At 41.3% G+C, this 22,102-nt stretch overlaps 1 protein-coding gene across 7 annotated transcripts in view; it reads right to left on the bottom strand.

Moving 5' to 3' along the window:
• The window catches only part of mef2aa (myocyte enhancer factor 2aa), an 87,831-nt gene extending 67,373 nt beyond the window's left edge, over window positions 1-20,458 (bottom strand). For 6 of the 7 annotated variants that reach the window (XM_036150113.1, XM_036150103.1, XM_036150115.1 and 3 more), the window contains exon 1: window positions 17,235-17,405. The gene's annotated coding sequence lies outside the window, so the exon portion shown is untranslated. Of the gene's footprint in view, window positions 1-17,234; window positions 17,406-20,187 lie in introns of those variants that run through there. The other variant, XM_021322155.2, reaches the window with a different exon arrangement.
• Between the last annotated feature and the right edge of the window lie 1,644 nt (window positions 20,459-22,102).

A 22,102-nucleotide genomic window follows, 5' to 3' on the forward strand; every position in this document is an offset into this window, starting at 1 on the left:
TGTGAAAGTCCTGAGGGTATAATAATTTAAGAATAAACTGAACATACTAAGCAATGTTTCTAACTAAACAAAAGTCCTACAGAAATCGGCTGTATGCTGTCTGTCAGGCTTAAAGGAGCCAAAACTACGCAGCTAAGATCCCTGTGCCTCAGTGAAGCTGGTGGACACCAGCCAAAGACTGAAAAGAGCTGTGACAGTTGTGCTTCCTGTACAAAAAAAAAAAAAAAAAAACTGAGTTAGCCTCAGTATCCTACCACAGGTCGTGGGCAGACAAGACTCGACTTCCTGCCCCTACACTTCCTGTTATTCAGGACCCTTCTGTGTGCCCTCAATGGGGAGGGGAGTCAGGGGGGGGGGAAAGGAAGAAAGGGAGGAACCACGTCGGGACTCCCTGCCCCGCTTATCCTTCCACTTATTACCTTCCTGAATGCAAGTCCGAGACTAAACAACAACAGCGGTCTCATCTCCTGTGGCCTCGCTCTGCGATTACAGTATGGATAATTACACGGGCTTGACAATCTGCCCTGGCGACTGTCAGCCCCTGGCTTTAAAGCAGACAAAGCGAGCCTCGCGTTATTCAAACGCGCCGATGTTTGCCGGAGAATGAATCATAACTCGTGCAGCGCAAGCTAATATACAGCGAAACAACTAGATTGTGACAGAAAGACATTTTGGAGAATCCAACGTCCTCTCGCAGTAATCCGAAAGTGAATTGATAAAAAGGATTCTGCGAAATAATCCGTGACACTGCTTTTAGGTGTATCAAACTCAAAGTGTCACCGCCGTCACTCCGTTCCGATCAGCCTTCGGGGCAGACTGAGGAGCACAAGTGAGCCAGCCGTAATCCGTTGTGGTGTTTAAAAGGCGCCTTGACACGACTGCGCTAGGAAGGGAACATCCACCTCTTTGTTCGTGTGTTCATCAGGAGGTGCTGTACCTGTAAATGGGGCTGCTGGCCTGAGGGGAGTGGAGGCAAGCCAAGCCTCTCTTGCGTTCTCCCTCTTGCGCTTTTGTGAGAGCGTGCTTATCTCCCTCTCCAGCAGTGAAAGGCAGGATTGTGGCCCTCGCAGCATCACTAGTGTTAATGTCTCCCGATACTAATCTGACACGCGGCTGATCCCTCAACAACCACTTTCTCCTTCTCTTATTTCTCCTTAGCCCTCCCCTTCATTTCCATCTTTTTTTTCTCTTTCATTCTTTCTTTCTTTCCTTCTTTCTTTCTTTTTTCTTTGAACTCAAACTATACATTCCTTCACCTCCGTTTCCAAGGCGACTAATGAGATATAATTAATAAGAGCTATTGCAAGGGCATTCGAACAAAAAAAAAAAAAAAAAAAGTGAAACAAGAGCCTTTGAGAAATGTAAAAGGGGACATGTCTGCAGAACCTAGAGATTCTGCAGCACTTCCCTTTTCTCTGTACGGCAATGCTGGGGGTGTCATTTCTCATACAGAACACGATTAGAATAACATTTCAAGGAAAGACCTGAATGACTGTGGTATGGATCCTGTACGTAGGTGTTAGATCGTACCAGAGATGCACTGAAAACTTTTTTTTTTTTTTTTTGTCTTTTTTGGTCGATACTATTTTGTGGTTTTCCTTGAGGTCTCAATAGTCTTCTAAAGACTGTGAGACATAAAAGAGAAAAGAATAAGCAGTGGGTTCTTTAAAAAAAAGTCAGGGTTGTTCGATGTCAGGATATGACATGACGGTGATATTATTACTGGCTATTGCAACATTGGTATCAACAGAGATGAACTCACATTTGTCTCATACTATTCTTTGTTTTCAGGCATCACAATTTTGCAATCCTTCACTATGAACTTCTCAGCCACTAGAATCCATTGAATGTGTGGACATGAGAAAAAGGGAAAGTCCATCAGACTGTCCAAATATGTTCACAAAGCCGCATTAAAGCCGTACGTTAAGATTGCCATATTGAAAACACTGATATAGAGATGACAACTGTGATTCAAGATGCTGTGCAGCTCTAATAACGATAATAGTTTTGAACTCGATAGAAAATGGAGAACCTAAAACATAATTCCCATTCCTGCGTCAAATTACATGTCTCTAAGCTATATCTGATTTCTGTTTAAAGCAGTGCATCAAACTATATATTGTTGGTTTATAGACTGAAAACCGTGGTAGTTCTTGGTTTTTATGCATTAAATGAAAATAATATTGTTCAAGTATTTAACCTTAAGATCACTGATCGAAGCAGATCAAGAGAAAACTGGCCGATCAATTGGTACATCTAGACTACACAGTGTGAACTGGAAAATTGTAAAGAGATAGCTTGCAAATTACAATTGCACTATTTTTGTCAAGTGTCACCCAGCCATTATCAGTCAGTTTGCTACAGATTCAATTAAGATGCAAAAGTGCACTGTTCAAAAGGCGGCACAGCAGGGACGGCCAAAAAGCCAGCATCTAGAGCCTCCACTGAAATGGCAGCCAAGCAGACAGCGAGTGGTTAATCTGCCCTGATGACTGAGAGCTCGTCCAACTCTCCGATGACCCAACTGTAATCCCACATTGGATCAATGCAAGTTCAAACAATCCTCCATGCTGCTAGCACCTTGCTTGGACTGGGGGGATGGTGCTGCAAGACAGGGACCAGGAGACAGAAAGCTACTTAACACCTCCAAAATGACAAGAAAGGGAGAGAAAACCCCACAGGATGAGCCTACTCCCACCAAGAAAACGTTTCATGGTATATCTATGTACATACAGATATATATCTACATGACTATATGGGCTACATTGTGCAGGCGGCTGAATGAAAACGACATCGCTACCCTCAGATAAATACCGGACATGGATCCAATCTAGCAAACACGAATGACGATGAGTGGATATAACAACCAATAACCGAAGGACATCCTATGCTGACAGCCTTACCAGACAGGCATCCTCCATCTCACTCTCGGAGTACTGTCAGGGGATGAGAGGACTATGCAAGGTGACTTTGACTAAGTGCCTTGGGGGTTTCATGAGAAAACGCCATTGACATTACATTAATTTCATGTCTCCTTTCTAACTGACTTAGAGCCACAGAGCCCCGGAAAGCAGGACAAAAAAAAAAAAGAAAAAAAATGAAACAGATGCTTTTTTTCCCGTCCCCTTAAGGCACTGGGAGCAGGGATCTAGAGTGACAAATAGGTAACACGATCGGCAACAAACTTACTCCTATTTTTAAGAGTCAACAGAGATGGATGGATGCCAGTCAGAAAGTTTCCACTGCACCACAAGAGCGTTTGGAACTGATAGCAACTGTTTCCATGAAAGAGAAATGGAAAGAAGATAAGAAGAACGCAGAGAGAGCGCGAGAGTGAGACTATGTTAACTATGTAGAAAAACGTAAGGGAGACAAGACTAAAAGAAGCCCCCCTCCCTACTCATCCCATCCCACCTCTGTGGTAGTGTGCGGTAGCAGTGTTGTAACATAATTACTGCTGGGACACTTCTATTCCCAATGATCCATTTGCGTCAGTCAGGTTTTCAAGCCCAGCCAATGAATGGATTCTTAGTTTCTCAAGGATAAAGAGATGACCCTCACCTAACAGTTATATCCATTTCATGTAGAAAAGCAACTCCCCTCCTCAAGGTAAATCCCCCCCATGCGCCTTCAAGTGAAACTTTCACGAACGTTGAAAAAAGATGATAACTTCCTGGATGCAAGGGCAGGAGGATGAGCGATGTCGTGATAAGGATGACCGCGGAAGACAACAGAGAAGTCATGAAGCGGTTCAGTTTGTACGGTACGCTTGTGAAAGCTAAGCCCTCAGTCTTGCAATCCTTTCGTGAGCTGGGAAGTTTGATTTCAAAGACTTTCAGAGAAGCCCTAACCATGTTTTAAAGAAGGGCTGAGGAACACAGGGTCCTGTGAGGCTGGTGTTCTGCATCTGCTGGGTCTGTCCCTGCTCCGATAAAACTGAACCAAATAGCTAATTTAACTCTGAAGCCTGTCACCAAATCCTATAGGAGCCTGATAATGAGCCATCCGTTTGATTCAGCTGGGATCAAGCAATCAAACATCCGAAACATGCAGCACACTTATCTTCGAGGACCGGACTTGCTCACCTCTGTTCTCTTCTTTGTGAAAGTGTTTGAAATTTGCCCATGTAAAATTTGAAAAGGAAATTCGGGAAAGTCAAGAAGTTACAAGAACTTTTTTGCAGGTTTTCTAAAGACTGTATCTTGACAAAAAAAAACAAAAAAAAAAAAAAAACTTTGTGCTCCTCCATGGTCTACAAATGGTCCAACAAGGAGGTATTGGGTTCTAAATAAAAAGTCACAAAGGGCAACGATGATCCAGCTTTTAAGCTAAAACCATCCTGCAACCCATCCCGTGCTATTTTAGTTTCAAAATACAGTAAGATTTCCGTTAAAATCTTTGTAACATTTAAAGGCTGTTCAAAAAGATGCCATGAAAATGTTGGGGTGTTTTATGGAGCATTGCGTAAAGCAAATAGATGCTAACACTTAACACTTTTCTAAACTTAACATGAAGTGGCAGAAGACCAAATTGATCAACGTTGATGATGCAGCTTGAAAGGTTTCAATGTATCATTCACTTAAACTATTTGCCAGACAAGCATCAATCATCAGCTAAACTTTTACTTGATCTATCAAAACTTCTATTTGAGTTGCATACACATGCACTGCCCCCCCCCCCCACCCCTCCTCCGAATTTGAGGGTGCTCTACAGAGGAGACTATTCTGTATAGCATCTTCCTCCATCAGCAATGGATGTGTGTGTAATACTGCTAAATACTATCCAGATGAAAGCACAAGATAAAAGCAGAAAACAAAACATAAACAGCTTGGTTGAAAATGGTACTTCTAAACTCCAAATAACAGTGACTTCATTTCAAGAATTTTCCTTACCAAGGGGATTTCTCTACCTGGCTAACCTTTTGACCCCTGGGAACATTTTGCAATCAGCCAGCCTACATTATGGAGCGGCATATAGATCTGTACAACTCAATGGACAGACTAATAGTAAACAACTTGCTTCGTGTTTAGCTTCTCTCAGTTTAACAAATTATATCTCGGCGAAAACGTTCTCAACAGCAGCACCAATGACCTTTCTGTTTCAACAACTTAGCAATGAATGAATACTTCCTATTGACACCTTGCTCTGGTAAATTGTGCTACATGTTACACATCTACAAGAGTACTTCTCTTTTCTCCTTTCAGTTTTGCAGTCAGTTTTTTTTTTCTTTTTTTTTGCCAGTCGCACACAAACATAAAGACGCATGCACAAATAAAAATTAATGCATGCATGGTCCTAGAGGTTTATAAATTTGCATAAAATTACAGTGTGGTGCTGCAGTCTGATATGGGATGACGGCATTTGTCCATTTGCATGGTTGTCGATCATGAGTCGGACTTCTCACCAGGGACCAATATTAAAGCCAACTCCATAGGGAGCAACAACCCCACACACAACACACACACACACACACGCACACAGACACACACACTTACACACACGCGCACACACACAAACACCCACAGGAACCCTACAGTCTGTGTTAGGTGTCATGGTGGGCTTTTGATGTTGCACAGACCGTAACTCAGAAATGGTAAACAGCAGAGACGAACCAAGATCTTCCTCCAGGGGGATTCCACACCGTGAGGATATTAGAGACGTTATGCATAATGTGTCTCAGCAGCGGCGCATTTACCCCGTGTCAGCAATGAGAACCCAAATTAGACACCAAGATACTCAGTTTAAATGATGCATTTTAGGTAAGCTTATATATATATATATATATATATATATATATATATATATATATATATGTATATGTATATATATATATATATATATATATATATATACACACACACACACGACACACGATTTAGGAGTTTTTGCTGGAATTCGTCTGCTCTTAATGGAAGACAAAATCCAAAAGTTCAGAATAAATATTTGATTTTCTCTTCCCATTTTTATCTTCCACTCAATATCGCTTTCCCACAGTGTTCCATTACATAAAAGGTTTATGCAATCCGAGGAGTGAGGACGGCCATGAGTCATAACAACAGCAAAAGGGACTAGCTTTAGGAGCACTAATTTTTTTTTTCTTTTCTAGCATTTGTATGCCACACAAGGCCTGTTACTCACATTTTACATTTCATTAGAAGAAAAAAAAAAGTATTCATAATACGGCATAGACTTGCTCATTTACTCAACACAATGTACAGCTGAATGATGTTGGAGGCCTATCCATCTAAGTCTTTATAAAGTTTTGCATTTTGTGCAATAACAGTTCAACAAGGTAAACAGGAAGCCAGCTGTGTTTAACTTAAATGTAACAGGGGTTTAAGAGGATTAAACAGGAAAATGAGCACTGCAAATCACAATTTCTTTATGATTTACAATACGTATGAGGTAACATTGAATAAAAATTAAAACTGAAGTTTGTTACATTAAAACAGAAAAGAGTTTACATACTGATTGCACAGAATATCAACGTTTGCTGTCAATTAGCAAGTTAACTTGTTGGATTAAGTTTCACTTTCAGTTTTAACCACTGCATGTCTAAGGTAAGTAAGGCCCCTGCACTGTATGAGATTATGTAACATTATGAGTAAGTCTCTGCTGCAACATTTGAGTTGTGTGACATGTGAAAACGATGGTGCTCATGGGGAAGAATTATTAAAATGTCCAAAAAAATCTGTAGATTGGTTTATAAATGGATCAAAATGTGAAGGCTAATACAGGATAGTATGACTGATTGTTTTTTTTTTTGTTGTTGTTGTTTGTTTTATATAATATTTCCAAATAGCTGAATCTGTCTTTCTTCTAAGCAAGGGAATCTTGTTTTCTTCTTTGAGCCTGCTGGCCAGCAGTGTGCAGCAACAAGTGGGGAAGAACCAGCACTGTATTGTTCCAAACACCTGTACAACGTCACCCACTCCCGACTTTAGCGCCTTGTAGAATTACGCACATGATCTTCAAACCACCACACAGCCAAGGTGATGTGTGTATACCACTAATGCCTTTTGATGCATATTCAACACAAAGCAATGATCACATTGGAAGAGCTTTGCAGCAGTCTACTAGTGGGAATTGTGTGAAGTTATGGCAAATGTAGCTAATTTGCTTATGAAATACCTACCTTTTTTCAGTTGTATGAGTTGTATGAATTTCTACTTAATAAAAAAAAAAATCTGCTTTTTTATGGTAAATAAATTCTAGCAGTAGGTGAGGGGCAAATTCATAGTAAAACTTTAAGATGTCTGCAGCTTTGAAACCATGAATTTTTAAAACTTTAGTATACTTTTACGCTATTGATCCGTCTTTTGATTTGCATGAGGGATTTGTATGTCTTTCAGTCTAAGGATTGTTCAGTGCAATAAACAACATTTAACAGCCAAATAATCAGAGTATTTCTGCAGCTCCAGCCCACAATTTTTCACAAATCAGATGATATGTATTAGCCGTCACATGAGCGCTGTGTGCAAAACCTGAGAGAAAGACACACAGACAAAGAGGAGGCCAGAGAAAAACCCACAGGCCCTGCTCATCTCTCTGGGAATCTTTTTTGATTCCTTGGATAGCCCTTGGTTCCTGACTCCTAGCCTCTTTTAGATTATAGCTCCCGGTCCTGAGCCCCCAAGTCCGACAGTTGATGATGAATGTCCCCCCTTCTATAATCACCGTGTACAATGAGAACACTCCTGGCAGCTGAAACACAGTCCGGAGAGTGGCGGGGGGGATGTGGGGAAGGGGAATCATCGTGAAGAACAACACAGTCCGACATAAAAACAGGACAGCAGTAGCTCACTGGCGGACGCGCCACACCATTTTCACCTAAATCCGCAGCCCGCAGCACACAGATGGAAAGTGGACAAGTAGAAAAAAGGGAGAGGACAGACGGGCCGCCGCGCAAACAGCGGGCAGCCTCGACACCTCTCTCGCAGTCACAGTCACACTGAGGGAGACGGGGAGATGGGATCTGGGAGCCGGAGATGCAAAGTCAATCATTTCTCAATGCCCTGGATTCAAAAAGAAGCTCGTCTGCTGACATAGTTGTAAAAAAAAAAATTGGATAATATTTAGATTGGAATGTGTAGCAGCTAACATGTGATAAGGCTGACACTTATCACAGCATGGTAAGAAAGTAAGATTATATTATCTCATACTGCAGGTATACATAGGACATTTTAAAGTCTAAGTCTGAGTGGGCTGGGAGGGAGGGGGGGGGGGGGGTTAACGACTTCCCTACTTTGTTGATATGGCGGATCTGCGCTGGAATAATGGGAGGAATCACATCCCCCTCAGCTGTCCTGGATCCCAACGCTTCTCTGACAGAGACAGAAATCTAAGGATGTTAACAGACCAGGTCTCCTTCCTGCAGCGCGACGCTGGTCCAGCAGCTGGAGATCCAGCTGGTATTTCCAGCAGCTCCTGGAGGTTTAGTCGATGGCCTTGATATATGAGCTGTGACACCTACGTCTCACAGCTCTAATTACTATACCAACTACTGATAAACACTTTTACACGCATTCTACGCTGTGCTATTGTGGGTAGCGAAATGGGAGGTTGGATTAAATGGCAATAAACACGATGATTTACAGAGTCTATTTTAACACTCTATAGCAGCGCATACACCGCTTAATCAGAGAGGCACTGGAAAAAGTTTACTCCGCGCACGCTTCAATTGTTTCCGTGTTGTTTGCTCCATTATCGACTCTGCAAACAGACTGAGAAGTTAAAGCTCCAGCGAGAGATGCTTTAAAGGCTCTCCAGCGGAGCATCAATACAGCCTGGTGTATTAGCAATCATGGGAGATCTTTTGATCTCGAAAATTATATTATAATGTATTCCTTTGATTTATGTTTTTTTTTTCCTTCTTCCAAATTCTCATTAAGATGCAGTTAAAGCGCAACTCAGCAAATTGATGTCTTTCTTAACTTCGGTTTTCCTTTATGCAGAATTCTACTTGATTATCGGGCCGGAAGCTGCATTGCTTAACTTTACAGTCGGGTCGATGCAAGTTTTAGGGACAACAAAAGGTAAATATAAACAACATAAAGGAGATAAGTAAGCTGGTATCAGGACGCAGTTCTTTGGGGTGCACATTGGAGTCTGAAACTATTTGTATCCCTTGTGCTTTTTCACATTTTGTCAAGTTACAACTATAGACTTCAATCTTATTCGTTGAATGTTACGTTAGAGAACGCAAAGTAATTGTGAAGTGAAAGGAAAATCACGTCGTTATAAAGTTTTTCACAAATTTAACTCTGGAAAGTGTGGCACGCTCTGTCGTACAGCCCCCTTTGCCGTGACAACTAAAGATGAAATCCGGTGGAACCTCTTTCCACCAGAAAGAGGCGTTTTCTTCAGAGGTCAAATAATAACTCTCATTATACATACGACTTCATTGTGAAGGCCTCAGAGATTGTTAGAAAACTTTAGTGTTCATCAACACAGGATGGGTAAGTAAAGCATTAATCAGTGAAGCAGGTTAGGGGATGGTGGTAACTTTGAGGGAGCTTTAAAGAAGCTGCACAGTTCCCCAGCTCAGGTGAGGGAGTGTTTCTCATATCCTAGAGTGTCTGGGGTACTGTGGAGTTCTAAGCTTTATAGACCTATCGGACAAGGCCTCATTAGAGCTTAGATTTGCATGTAGATTAACGTGGAAAGGATCGCCCCTCACAATGTAGAGTCGTTAGGCTCGTCGTTTGCCTGGCTCACTGGATAAATGTTGTGGTCAGAATGCATGGATGTGTGATTTGGGGTGAAAGTTAGCAGGAATCAAACCTATTGATGTGTTGTAGGTTTTTGAAAGCTGAAACCTGCGGGTTGTTGTTTTTTTTCTCATGAAGGCCTCCACAAGATCTCCAGACATTTTGAGTTGAGAACGCTTCCTGGATGGGAAGCAAAACGTCTTCAGCTTCAGAACAGAAGTCCAGTTGTTTTGTTTTTTTTAACTTTTTTGGGATTCATCATAAATTGGATGACTGAGAATCTTTACCAGCGTATGTAGAGTGTTGTCCCCATGTGCTTACACACATGCACTAGGCATGGTCTAGTTACCAATCTCAGGATGCAGCCCAATATTTAAAACCATTTTAATTCTTCATCGTACTGTTCCTACAGGTTACTCTTTTTCTTAAAAAGATGATGGAGGACGTTTTGGAGTCAGCAGCACTCCCTAAGTCACAATGTACGGCAAGCCTGTTTAACATTTAATAGCAAGTGAATATTTCTTCGTGGTAAAAAACAGTGCTTTAGATTTAGATTTTTTTAAACGTTTATAATTTCTGATCCACTTCAAAAGTATGCACTACTACTGTTATATAAAATGAAATGCATACATTGTGTTATATTCACGTGAATGCTTTAAAATTTGTTGTTTTACTTACGAAACTTTACCAGGCATCAATACTTTTGCGAGGGACTGCATTTCCAGTGTGAATCACCGTGTTAGATATGGCGCACCTTGTGTGATTCTGCGGTTTTTCTTGCAGTCCAGCAACAAACCGAAAGAGGAGGAGGGAGCTTAAACGTGCCAAATGACTCGACTTGTCAAAGTCGTCACCTTTGCTCCACCGCATGCTCCCAGCAGTCGGGCCTCGCAAAACCACCCAGTGTGCATGTGGAGGTTTTCTGCTCGTTTGAGAGAGCAACGAGCCCCGTTTTAGACATTAAAGTAAAACATCCAGCTGTACACATATAAAACCCGTCCACTCCTTAACATCGGGTGGAATGGGTGACGGCGCTACGTGCTTAGGCCTGTTTCAAAGAGCAAGCCACAGAAGAAAACATGGAGCTTAAGCTGCTCTGCCCTGCTGAGCAGCACATGTGCTGAGTGAGCCAAACACGGTGGCTTACCACCTGAGGTCTGAGTCAAGGGCAGGACAGTTGAAAGGTGGCTGCTGGCTGTCCTGCTATACAAGCAGCACCTCAGCAAGCAATGCTTTCGCCCTCTGAACCTCCACCAGACAGTTAGAGGGATTAAAAAATGACCACCGTTTATGAGCTGCCACTGAGCTGCAGTCATACATTTAGGGAGCTAATGGGATACAGTCTGACTTATACATGTATTGTTGTCATATGCTTCTTAAAACTTAAACAGAAATTGCTATTAGATTAGATCGTGAGCGCTTCGTGCATCGCACTCAGCATTTATGTCTGAAGCTCTTTCTTTAAAGTACGAAGGAAGTAAGACGTTGAGTCGCCCTGTAGTCGTGGCAAAGGGGACTAAAAGGACATCTTGTCAGGCATCTATCAACACACGATTACAAAAAAAAAAAACATTTTTAAGATGACTCAGCCACTTCTCCTTAGTTTGTATGGCAGCGTTTTGGCACCTAAAAAAATAAAGAGTGGTAAAGTGACAAACGACATTCTGGCAGCATAGTTTAATGTAGTTTTAGTCATTTTCCTTTTAGTAGAATGTAATTCAGTTTTATTCAGAATGTATCTATCTGGAGTCATGTTTGCTTTGGTCTACTGTTAGTTGAATACATTTTTTTTATAAGTTTAGTTGACTACAAAATTCAGTCACAGAGCAAACCAAGAATCTTCACCAAAAACACATGACCCCCCACCTCTGCTCGACAAGATCAAGTCTCTTTGGATGTTTTCTCAACTTATCCAGCTTTTCTATGCGACTAAAATTAATGTCACTTCCACTTAATATTTTGTCTAGTTTTTCTCTAGTTTTTTTTTTTTGCTGTAAAATGATTTCTGGCATAGATCTAGTCATAATCATTCCGGATGAGTTTTTATTTAGTATTAGCCTGGAAAGAAGACATCCCCATGAAAACCATGCCGCAGGTTTTTTGTTGAAATAATCAACACATAGGGACGCAGAAGATTTGTCAGCACTGTGGGAAAATATTGTACACTACAACTGGCAAAAAGCACCCACGTTAGTGTCTAACCTCTATATTCCTATGCAGACCAACGTAAAGGGGTATTTCACTATATATATATAAAAAAAAAACAGGGCTACATTTGAACATCTCCTGCTTAAAATCCAAAATACTTACGTAAAAATCTGGCCAAATAATTTTACGCTGATCACTTTCAGACTAAACCTTATCCGGTTTATGAAAACACATGAACAGCATTTTAAATACTTTTGGCAATGGGATTCACCCTAAATTGAGACATGGGCGAAAACCACAGTTTTACAATTTTAGTAAAACATAGATTTTGAACCCTTCACTCTAAACTCTGAAATTAAGAAGTGGGGATTCTTTTGTTTCTTCTTTTTTTTTTTGATCGCACTTCAATGGTGTATGAAGACACATTGCTTAATGCAAATAACATTCCCGCGTTGCCTTCACTAAGCCAGGCTGTGGCAGACTTCTTGGCCATGACATGATGATCTACTTTCTAAGTAATTCAGCTAATAATTACCAGACCATTGAAATCAAAACACTGACATTTCAGCAAAAGAAGCTGTCCCTGTCCTGATACTAAAGCACACTGTGAATACCACAGCCTTGATCCCAATGCACACCCACTATTCCAAATAGGATTGCATCAAAGCCACGTACATACTTTAACCCTTGCTGCTCCACAAAATCCCCATTCAATATGTCATATTTATACCTAAACATGCACTTTTCAAATTAATATATTACATGGCTTTAGAAATACTGTTCAATTCCTGTTTCGTATAGATAACCCGGCATGGGTATATTTGCCTAACCCCTGAAAGTACGATCAGACCCCTAAGAAACTCTCAAACTGTTTGGAAGCTTTGTCTTTGGTTACACAGTGCTAGTTAAAATCCATAATATTTAGCGTATCAACATGTAATACAGCTGGACAGCAGAGAAAGATGACAAAATAACATGAAAGATGATCCCAGCATCGTCTTTGTGTTGGTAGTAGCAGAGGTAATTCAAAAGCAAACCAATATAGCTCCACAAACTGGGCATTCTCAGCACATAAGTCATCTTGATGAAATCAACTGAGCGAGAGTTTAACAACTCCATGCACATAAATGCTTTCAAATCGTTTAGAATTGTAGTATAATATTTCAACAGATTAGCTATTTGTTAAGCAAACATCTGAGGCGTTGACACACCAAAACAAAATCTTCCCTCTCTAGTCTACAGGGAACAGTCCACAGTTAACTGCGGTCCAAAGCATTATCTGCCAGGCTCTAGATTCTGCATGTAACCTCCAGGTCTCACAGGGGAATGCTGGAATCTCCATATTGATGATGGAGCTCCAATAAACAATGAATCATGTTACTAAGACGCTTCGGTTAAACAAGTGGAAAAATTAAACAGAGACAAGTGTTATCCTTCCTCTGACAGCTTGTTTTATTTTTGTGCTCCAAAAAGTGCCAGCAACTTTCAATTCTACAACTCGTACACGAAGCAGCAAAGAAAAAGACAAGAACAGTTGGCACGAGCGAAAACACAAACTCTCTGATCATTTGGTGGCTCGCAGCGCAATTTTCGGACCAAAACAATTGAACGTTGTATTTATTTTTAAATAAAAGCTCACTTGCCAAATGTGCAGCACAGGATTCATCCAAGTGCTACAGCATTGCCTCAGCAGAAAAGCCAAGAAATTCAAATAACATGCAAAAAAAGCGTCCATTGTACACTATTGTATGATATCTGTGAGGATTTTAATTTTCTCTTTAAAGCTGCAGTATAAAAGAACATCTTGGCTTACCAAACAAAAAAAAAAAGCTATCCTCTTTATTGGACCAGAATGTTCTGCATCTATCTCTTATTGTGCACTCGGTGCATCCTTGGCGTGCAGCTCTCTGGTGTTTTGTCCTCCTTGGGAAAAGGGAAAAAAAAATGTCTTGGGAGGAGAAGAGTGGAGGAGAAAGACTTTCACTTAGTGATTCAGAGGCATGGTGTAAACGCCAGCGTTTTCTTTCTGACAACCGGCGTTAATTGCAGATCCGACTCGCCCACACACTCCACATTTCTCCTGGAAGGAGAGGCTGAGACACTGAGATTGAAGAGGGACGAGGAGAGCGGTAAAAGATGCTGCAGCTGCCCATTCCTCACACCATCACCACCTCTCATTCCTCCCTTTTGACTGAGAACTTGTGCAAAGACGCTGACAAGCAATTAGCCACGTTTGAAGAGACACGCAGGGGCTAAATAAATGCAATGCATAACGAGGATAAAATCTGTCATAAACAGTGGCAATCATTAGTGATATATCACCAAAAAAAAATTAGGTCTCATAAAATGTTGCAGGATGCAATCTAATAGTTCTAGCTGCAGGACAGGGGTGTTGGTGGCACGGTTCAAAGCATGCATGTGAAAGTAACATCTTGTGTGGCTTTCACAGTCATCCCTTTGACTAATACTTGACACAAACTGTTAACACAGTATTCATCTCACCCCTGTAAAAGTACCCCTTCTCCACACATTAGACATAAGAGCTCACGTGACGCGGATCATCAGCAACGAGACCCATTACTGATGAGGCCTGGGGCAGCGTACAAGCTAATGACTGCAGATTGGATGGTGCTTTAATGCTTTGCTTAAGAAATCACTGGCAACCAGCTGGTATGATAATGTGCATGCCATCGGGGTAGTGGTAACATAAAAAAGGACGGTTTTAAAAAAAAAAAAAAAAAAACATGTTTGCGTTAATACCGCTGCCGCAACTCTGGTCACATAACTTTTTTTTTTCTTTTTTTTTAAATCAATAAAATGTGGCATTGAGTTCACCTTATATGTGCAAAGTACACTATCAAATAAAAGATGGCAATCGATAAAATCTTTACAGCAGCTGATTAAGCAACGGCTGGTTAATATTTTTAAATCAAGCCCAGCTTTTATAAAAAGTTATGGTTAGAAAAAAGCTCAATGTATATGTCGTATAATTGTCGTTCCTATGGTTTAAGGTCCTTCTTAATGAGATGCCAGGGAAAATGCCAGAGTGAGCGCAGTTTTCTGTGGCCGGCTAGAGCAAATACGTTCGGAGCAAAATGGCATCGCCCCTCCCCCACCTGTTACTGCTCACTGTCAGTCAGCTGGTTGTGGGACAGCTCCTAGAATTCCCCCTCGCCTAAAAAATCTGAAATAGTAGGAATGAAAGGGGTATTCTTCAAACGTATGGATTGTAGAATAAATACGCCTTTTCCTCCACATGTCGCAGTGCACTGCCTGTCAGCTGGCCAGCAGAAAGCCACTATAACTTCTTGTTTATAAGAAAACACACTAAACACACACGAAAAACAGTGTGAATACTAAAGGTGTTCCAACATGACTTTTTATTAAGGTAACGCTGTTTTAAAACTAGAGGTAAAAAGCTAAGAGTGTTGTGTCTGACAAGCAGGTGACTGCAGACTGGCTAATATCAGTGGGTTAGACTCCAAGCGTCGCTTTGTAACCCGTTGTGTTCAATGCAGCAGGCATTTGAAAACAACTTTAGCTAGTGCGTATTTTAAACGTTTGCTCCAGCCTGTACATGAGAACCAAAATAGCAATAAATGTGTTTCGCCTCATACGTTTTGATTACCAAAATGTTAAGATTATTTTATCAGCAGGAGGAATAATTGTTGCGTTTCTATTTTAAACTAAAGTAGCTAGATCACAGCAAATTCATGTTCAAATGCTCTGGTACCGTTTTTTTTTTATTTTATGTACTCGTGCTCATTGAATGAAATGTGCAATGTCCCAAAAGCCCATGCTCATTGTTGATATATGTTTGATTTTTCTCAACTTTTTTTTTGTACATTAAGTAAAAATAATCTCTTCAACTTTAACAAATAGGACAACAAAATATATCTAAAGTCCAACTTCATCCCAACATCTATTGGCAAAGTGAGAAATAACCAAACATTTCACGTCTGTATTCTCTTATTCAAGTGAAAACAGGAGAGGCACCAATCAGTTTGCTTGGTTTTTTTTTGGTCTAAGACTAGGTACTTTTTTTTGTTTGTTTGTTTATTCATGTTCTGACTTGCCAATTTTTACTTTATTTTCTAAGAACCATAACACATTCTAAAGCAGATTGCTGCAGACAGGTTTTTACATCCTACCTATCCTTAACCTTCATACGCTTCTTATTAAACTCAAAAACATAAAACGCTGTAAGCTCATGTACTTGTTAAACCAAAATAAGGGGAAGTTAGTTTATATACATTTAATGAATAGGTAACAGATATAAAAAAAAAAAAAAAAAAAAAAAAAACATAGGACCTGCTGAACAAGAAATACTCCAGTCTCTAGCCGATCGATCTGTGCGTCTGAAATAAAGAACTGTCCCTTTAACAAGAAGACGTGTAGTGTGTAGCCTTTCACTGGAAACATCTGAGAAGGTCAGGTTACTGCTGGCTGCTCTCCTCTCTGTCCGGAGGTTAAGGTCACCAGGGAGCCAGAAATTCACAGAACCACACAAGCAGACCTGCCTTCCTGCCCGTCACACCGCTTGCCACTTTTAATGATAAAACGTGGGACCTTATTTAAAAGTGAAAAGTGAATCAAACGCAGAGCAGCCATTGCCACACTTCAGCAGAATTCACATGATTGGGTTCAAATCAGATGGGCCGAGAATGGCACCTCATTCAAATCCGCTGGAGATACTTTTATAATGTGATTATATCCACTCAAATACCAGTCGGATTTTTTTTTTTTTTTTTTTTTTTTGCACACTTTTTTTAAACATTAAAGGTGGTTTATGCATGTCTTTCCAGGCTGCATGACATTAGCACATACTTATTTGCAGCAATAACTCCCCGCCTGACAACTTCTACGTTATCACGACCCAGTCACCGTGTGAGCAGGTCTACGGCGGCTCCGCGGTGTTATTACATACACGCTGATTACTGTTTTTGCGCCGCTTTTTCCAAAGCTTCGCGGACAAGATGACTAACTCTGAGGGATCTTTTTTTCCCCCCCTGCATCTTCTTATAATAACAGTTTGGAAATCTCGCAAGAAGCTACGGGAGAACTTGTTACCGGCGTGTAATGAACACAGCCAAACTCTCACAAGTGACAGCAGCACCCTTTAACCTCTCGCTCGAGCACGTTACGGCTTTGACAGCTCGCTGTCACACCCGGCTGAAACACAACACGAGTTTTGCAGCGTTGGTAGAAGGCAGGTACAGATAGGTGGAAAAGAAAAGGAAAGAAAAAAAAAACAAAAACAACAATGTGTCCCAAATCCCCTCTACGTCTCCCTCTTGCGCTTCTCTCCTCTCCCTGACTGGAGCGTACAGTACCGCCGCCGCACTCCGCAACATTGTTTCTATTTCCGTTACTCACCTTTACTCCCGAGTCAGTCGCTGTATATAGACACTCTATATCGGTGACTCCCGTGGATAAACGTAATTTCAGTTCACATTCACACGCTGACTGCTATTTTAGGGGGAGCCGACAAACTCAGAAAAAGCCAATCTCCCTCTTGTCAGTGCGAGACTCCTCCCCATCTGACGAGCTGCCGTCCCTCCTCTGCCCTCCCCTGTTCCTCCTCCTCCTTCTCCTCCTCCTCCCTCGGAGTTTTCTCTCGCTGGCAAACTCCACCGAGGAAAAAAAAAAAAAGCACATGCAAAAGTATTAAGTCCCCCAGAAAGCTGAAAGAACAAGGAGAAAACTGAACAAAATTATTGCAAGTTTTCTGCATGTTTTAGCTCCCCCGTACTCCAATGTATCTACATACCGGGCGGCGATGCATGAAAATTTTGCCCAATAATATCATGCAAACTTTAAATTATTAACCTGAAACTATAACATTTTTAAATATACACTTCCAAGCGTCTCCCCGGAGCCACTTTATAGTCAATAAAACATAGTCGGACATATCTTCCAATCACAACAACAATCGAACTCCCGTTTAAAGACCACTTCCCTCGGCCAATAACAATCCGCAGCGTCTGTCCTAGCCAATCAGAGGAAGAGGGCGGGATCGGTGTCAGTACGTCACGTGACCGAGAAGGATCAGCGGATTTGAGACCGTTCTGGCGTCGCTGCTTACCTTGGCAGGTGGAAGCAGGAGCGAGTGAGAAACCCCCCCCCTGTGATCCCAGGGGAGGCATCTAGACAGTTTCCAAATGTGTGGACATCCAGGTGGGGGGGTAATAACAATAGTCTCGTGGTTTTACACCAAAACCAAAAGTTTTTTTTCAGAAGATTTATGATGTTATTATGAAATAGGTGGGGGCATAAAGGTGACACCAGGTCCATTTCACACCTTGGACCCTAATAAATTACTTAACAGAGAAAACAAAAAGGGAAAGTTGCTTACAGCACTGCAAGATTACATTCATATGCCAGGTTCTGACAAAAAATAAATAAATGAAGTTCAGAATATTTAAATAGAGTTTTATGCATTTCAATAAGTAAAAATATCTTTAAAGAGTTTAATTTTTTCAGAAAATCTGATTTTTACATAACATTGATAAAAAAAATGTCTAAGCTTTTGCTGTTTTATGGCAAACACGATCACAGAGGACAACTGGTGACTTGTTTTCAGGCCTGCAGCACTCAGTGGCACCTTCAACAACAGAAAGTGCACCATAAAAGTTCACTACTCAAGAAGCGGGCTGTTCACACAGCGCAGAATGCGGGCAAGTTAATGGAAGGTTTAGTGGAGGGAAAAGCTGCGCTAGGTCTTGTGTTCTAGTCAGATTTTTTCTGAATTACTGGACACCCTTCTCATAATGGATTGAACAGAGGCTGCACGGTTAAACAGCTGATAGCAAAATGTGTCTTTCCTTGCATGTTCTCCCCATATGTGTGGATTCTTTCAGGGTACTCTGGCTTAATTCTACATCTTAAAACAAGAAAGCCAGGTTCACTGATCTGAGTGAGTGTGGGTTGCAGAGATGTGTTTCGGACCTCTCGCCCAGATGATGTGTCATGGGCACTGGCCAGCTACCCTATAATTTTGAACAAATTAAGGTGGTAAGAAAATGGATGGACGAACGGACGGATGGACGGATGGATGGATGGATGGATGGATGGATGGATGGATGGATGGATGGATGGATGGATGGATGGATGGATGGATGGATGGATGGATGGATGGATGGATGGATTGAACCTTCGTGGGGTGTTCAGAGTCTGTTTAATATCCAAACTCTGTATTAACCATCTCCAAAACATTTTAGTGTGTGCGTGTGTTTCCTTTGCTCACATGACACTGGTTGTTCACCAGTGTTCTTTAACTAACCTTTGAAGATCAGAGAATAGCTGCATTTATAGTAATGTTATTTTACACAAAATGGGGACATTAATTACTTAACAGGTTATTTCTGCAGGCATTTGGTTGCAATATATTTTATTTAGAGGTGCAAAGTGGGTGAATAAAAACCCATAACACCCTTTTTAACGTTTTCTTTGCCCCTGTGATGTGTGGTGCTGGGGCTGTCTTACGCATCATAACAAGCGTTCTTAGAGAAAGAAAGAAGAAATAGTGTACATCAGGTGGAATCTCTTCTTCCTTCCATACCGAGGTTACCAGCTTGTAAGACAGTGGAAACTCCACATGGGGTTTCTGACATTTTCACTGAACGTGTTTTCTCCTGTTTTGTGGGCAGACTGGGAGCTTGTAGTTTTGTAACATGCAGCTTTGCGTGTCTTTACTTTCCAGGAAGTAGGGGGAGTTTGAATGCTGTTGTGCCTTTTAAGACCCTAACACGTACTTGCTTTGTTCTTTTTACCATTTGTGCTTGTCTCTACTAAATGTGCTGCTTAAGAATATTGTAAAAATCAAGGGTTGAAGCTGAACTCAATAGAACTGCTAAGTTTATTCCCACTATCACCTTACATTCTTATAGATTGGGAGCCAAAAAAATTATAATCTAAATTTTTGTAGATCAAGATGAATCTTTTGGTAAGGTTTAAACCCGTATGCTATCTGGCTGCTTTGTTTCTGGGGTTTCCATGAAGAAGAAGAAGAAGAAAAGTCTCAGCGCTAACAGGCTCTTCAGTGAAGTCACACCACACGCCTTTTCTGCACCTTTGAGTTGCCCAAACTTTGACATTTCTCCAATAATGGTATACTCTCATGTCACACAATGTACGGAACTTCACAGGTTCTTACTTGCTTCTAGCACGGGACTTTCATACAGTAAACTCAAGCATTGTAGTGTGATACAAAATGTCTTGGTTGACAGTAAAAAGAAAATAAAATTGAGTTTCTCACATGACATCTGCTTAATATTTTTCTTAACCCTTTTGTAATAAATGAAATCCATGTGTAACAGCAGCTCCTTACCTGTTGTTGTTCCTCAAACACTTTCAGAGAGCCTGCTGCAACCTTAACCTGTCCTCCTTTTGTGTGCATTCACTTCCCTTATCTTGTCTTTTAGCTTGCGCTACAGCTCATCCCTTTCTTTCTGTTTCCTTCCTGTCACCATGTCCATTGATCAGCCTCAAAGCCAGACCAGCTGGCTTTGAATGTGTCCCCTCAAGTCCTGAGAGGGCCCGTCTCCACGCTCTGTTCCTGCTCTTGTCCGTTGGCTTCTCTACAGGCAGAAAGCAAAGAGGGGGAGCAGTTTGAAGAGTTGGACCCCTGATGGACGTCGACATATCGGGCATTCGTTACGTGACGAGGCTTGGCTCAGGGCTCCCTTGGTCAGCCACAGCTGTCATTCATAATTCCAGAAGGTGGAGAGAGTCTTCCTTCTTCTTTCAGATGTGCGAACAAACTTTGAACACCAATGTTCAACAATATGATTTCAGGGGGAAAAAAATTAACAAGTAAAACTGACATCTGGTTAGTAATAACTAAAATTCATGGTGCACATTACATATATTTCCTTATCCCATAATTCAAATAAGCTCTGTTTGTTCTTCAGTAACTTGAATTTTGTTTAAATTGAAGACCCCACAATAAATACATTGACAATCTTTTTTTTTTATTATTTTCTTTGTCGCTAAAAATATTTTAGGTTCTTCTCAGTAACAACAATAACAACAAAAACAAAAAGAATATGGACAACCCTCTCATTGAAAACACATGCTGTATGCTTCAAATTATAAAGGGACCTAGTCATGTACTATGACTTTACAATTTTTTACAGAAGTAGCTCACTCTGATTGCACTAAAAGGCTTTCCGAAAAAATTCATTTCTGTGTATTACACTTTGTTTTTGCTGTTTTGCTTGCAAGCAAAGCCCTTTTGTGTATATTTACCATAGCAAGACCACGTGACCAGAAGTATGACATTGAGTAAAATGAATAAATAGGGAGAAGCAATGGAGCCCACAGACATATATTATAATGACATCATCCTTATAATGACATCATTATGAATAAACAAAAATCATAAGTATCGCTATAGTGCTCCATTTGATTTATATATGCATAAAGCTTTATTAGATTTTATTCTGGGACTATTTCATGTTCAATTGATGGGCCCGCGGGCTCCGCCAGCAGCCAGCTACGCCGGAGCAGATCCAGCAATGGGCCCAGAGACCCGAGGCCCAGGGAGCGCCTTGCCACCCCGGTGGGGCCCTGACAGAGCCATGGGGCCTAGGACCCACGAAGTAGCTGCCAGGAGTGAGCCAGCACACACCCAAGCACCCAGCCTTGGACACCGAGGACCACCAACGTACCAGCAGGCTGAGGCGTCAGCCAACGGAGGGGAGCTTTACAGAGGGGATGGGCTCCCCACCTAGTGCAGACCTGAGATGCCCCTGGTTAGGGGGCAGTCCAAACCCAACCTGCCATAAAACCAGGTACACAGTCACATTCACACGTTCCCACCCTAGTGCCTTGACATGCATACACTTTTACCCACAAAAAAAGGGACGCAGTACACACACTTGCACTCATCACACACATCCTATACTCCCAGGTCCAGGCATAAACATTATATACAAAGACGTCTTACTTTGTGCAGGAGCGCATCCTGTGGCAACGCCATCTTGGATAGGTTTTTCCTACTCAAGACTGGCATAGCAGCCAATGGGAGAAAACGCAGAGGAAGCAACATTACCTGTATTTTTTGCAGTTTACGGTTGCATTAACCGCCAATAACTTGTGAAAGTAGATCACACGGTGCAGGTCACCATTTTGGGCTGAGATTGTTTCTGAAGATCAGTTTTTACTTGGTGAGAACAATGCAGAAACCCAACAGATGGACCATAATTTTATGTTTATTCATTTGTTATCACTGTATTTCACAA

The sequence above is a fragment of the Fundulus heteroclitus genome, chromosome 2 (assembly GCF_011125445.2).
Source record: "Fundulus heteroclitus isolate FHET01 chromosome 2, MU-UCD_Fhet_4.1, whole genome shotgun sequence".
Classification (NCBI taxonomy): Eukaryota; Metazoa; Chordata; class Actinopteri; order Cyprinodontiformes; family Fundulidae; genus Fundulus; species Fundulus heteroclitus.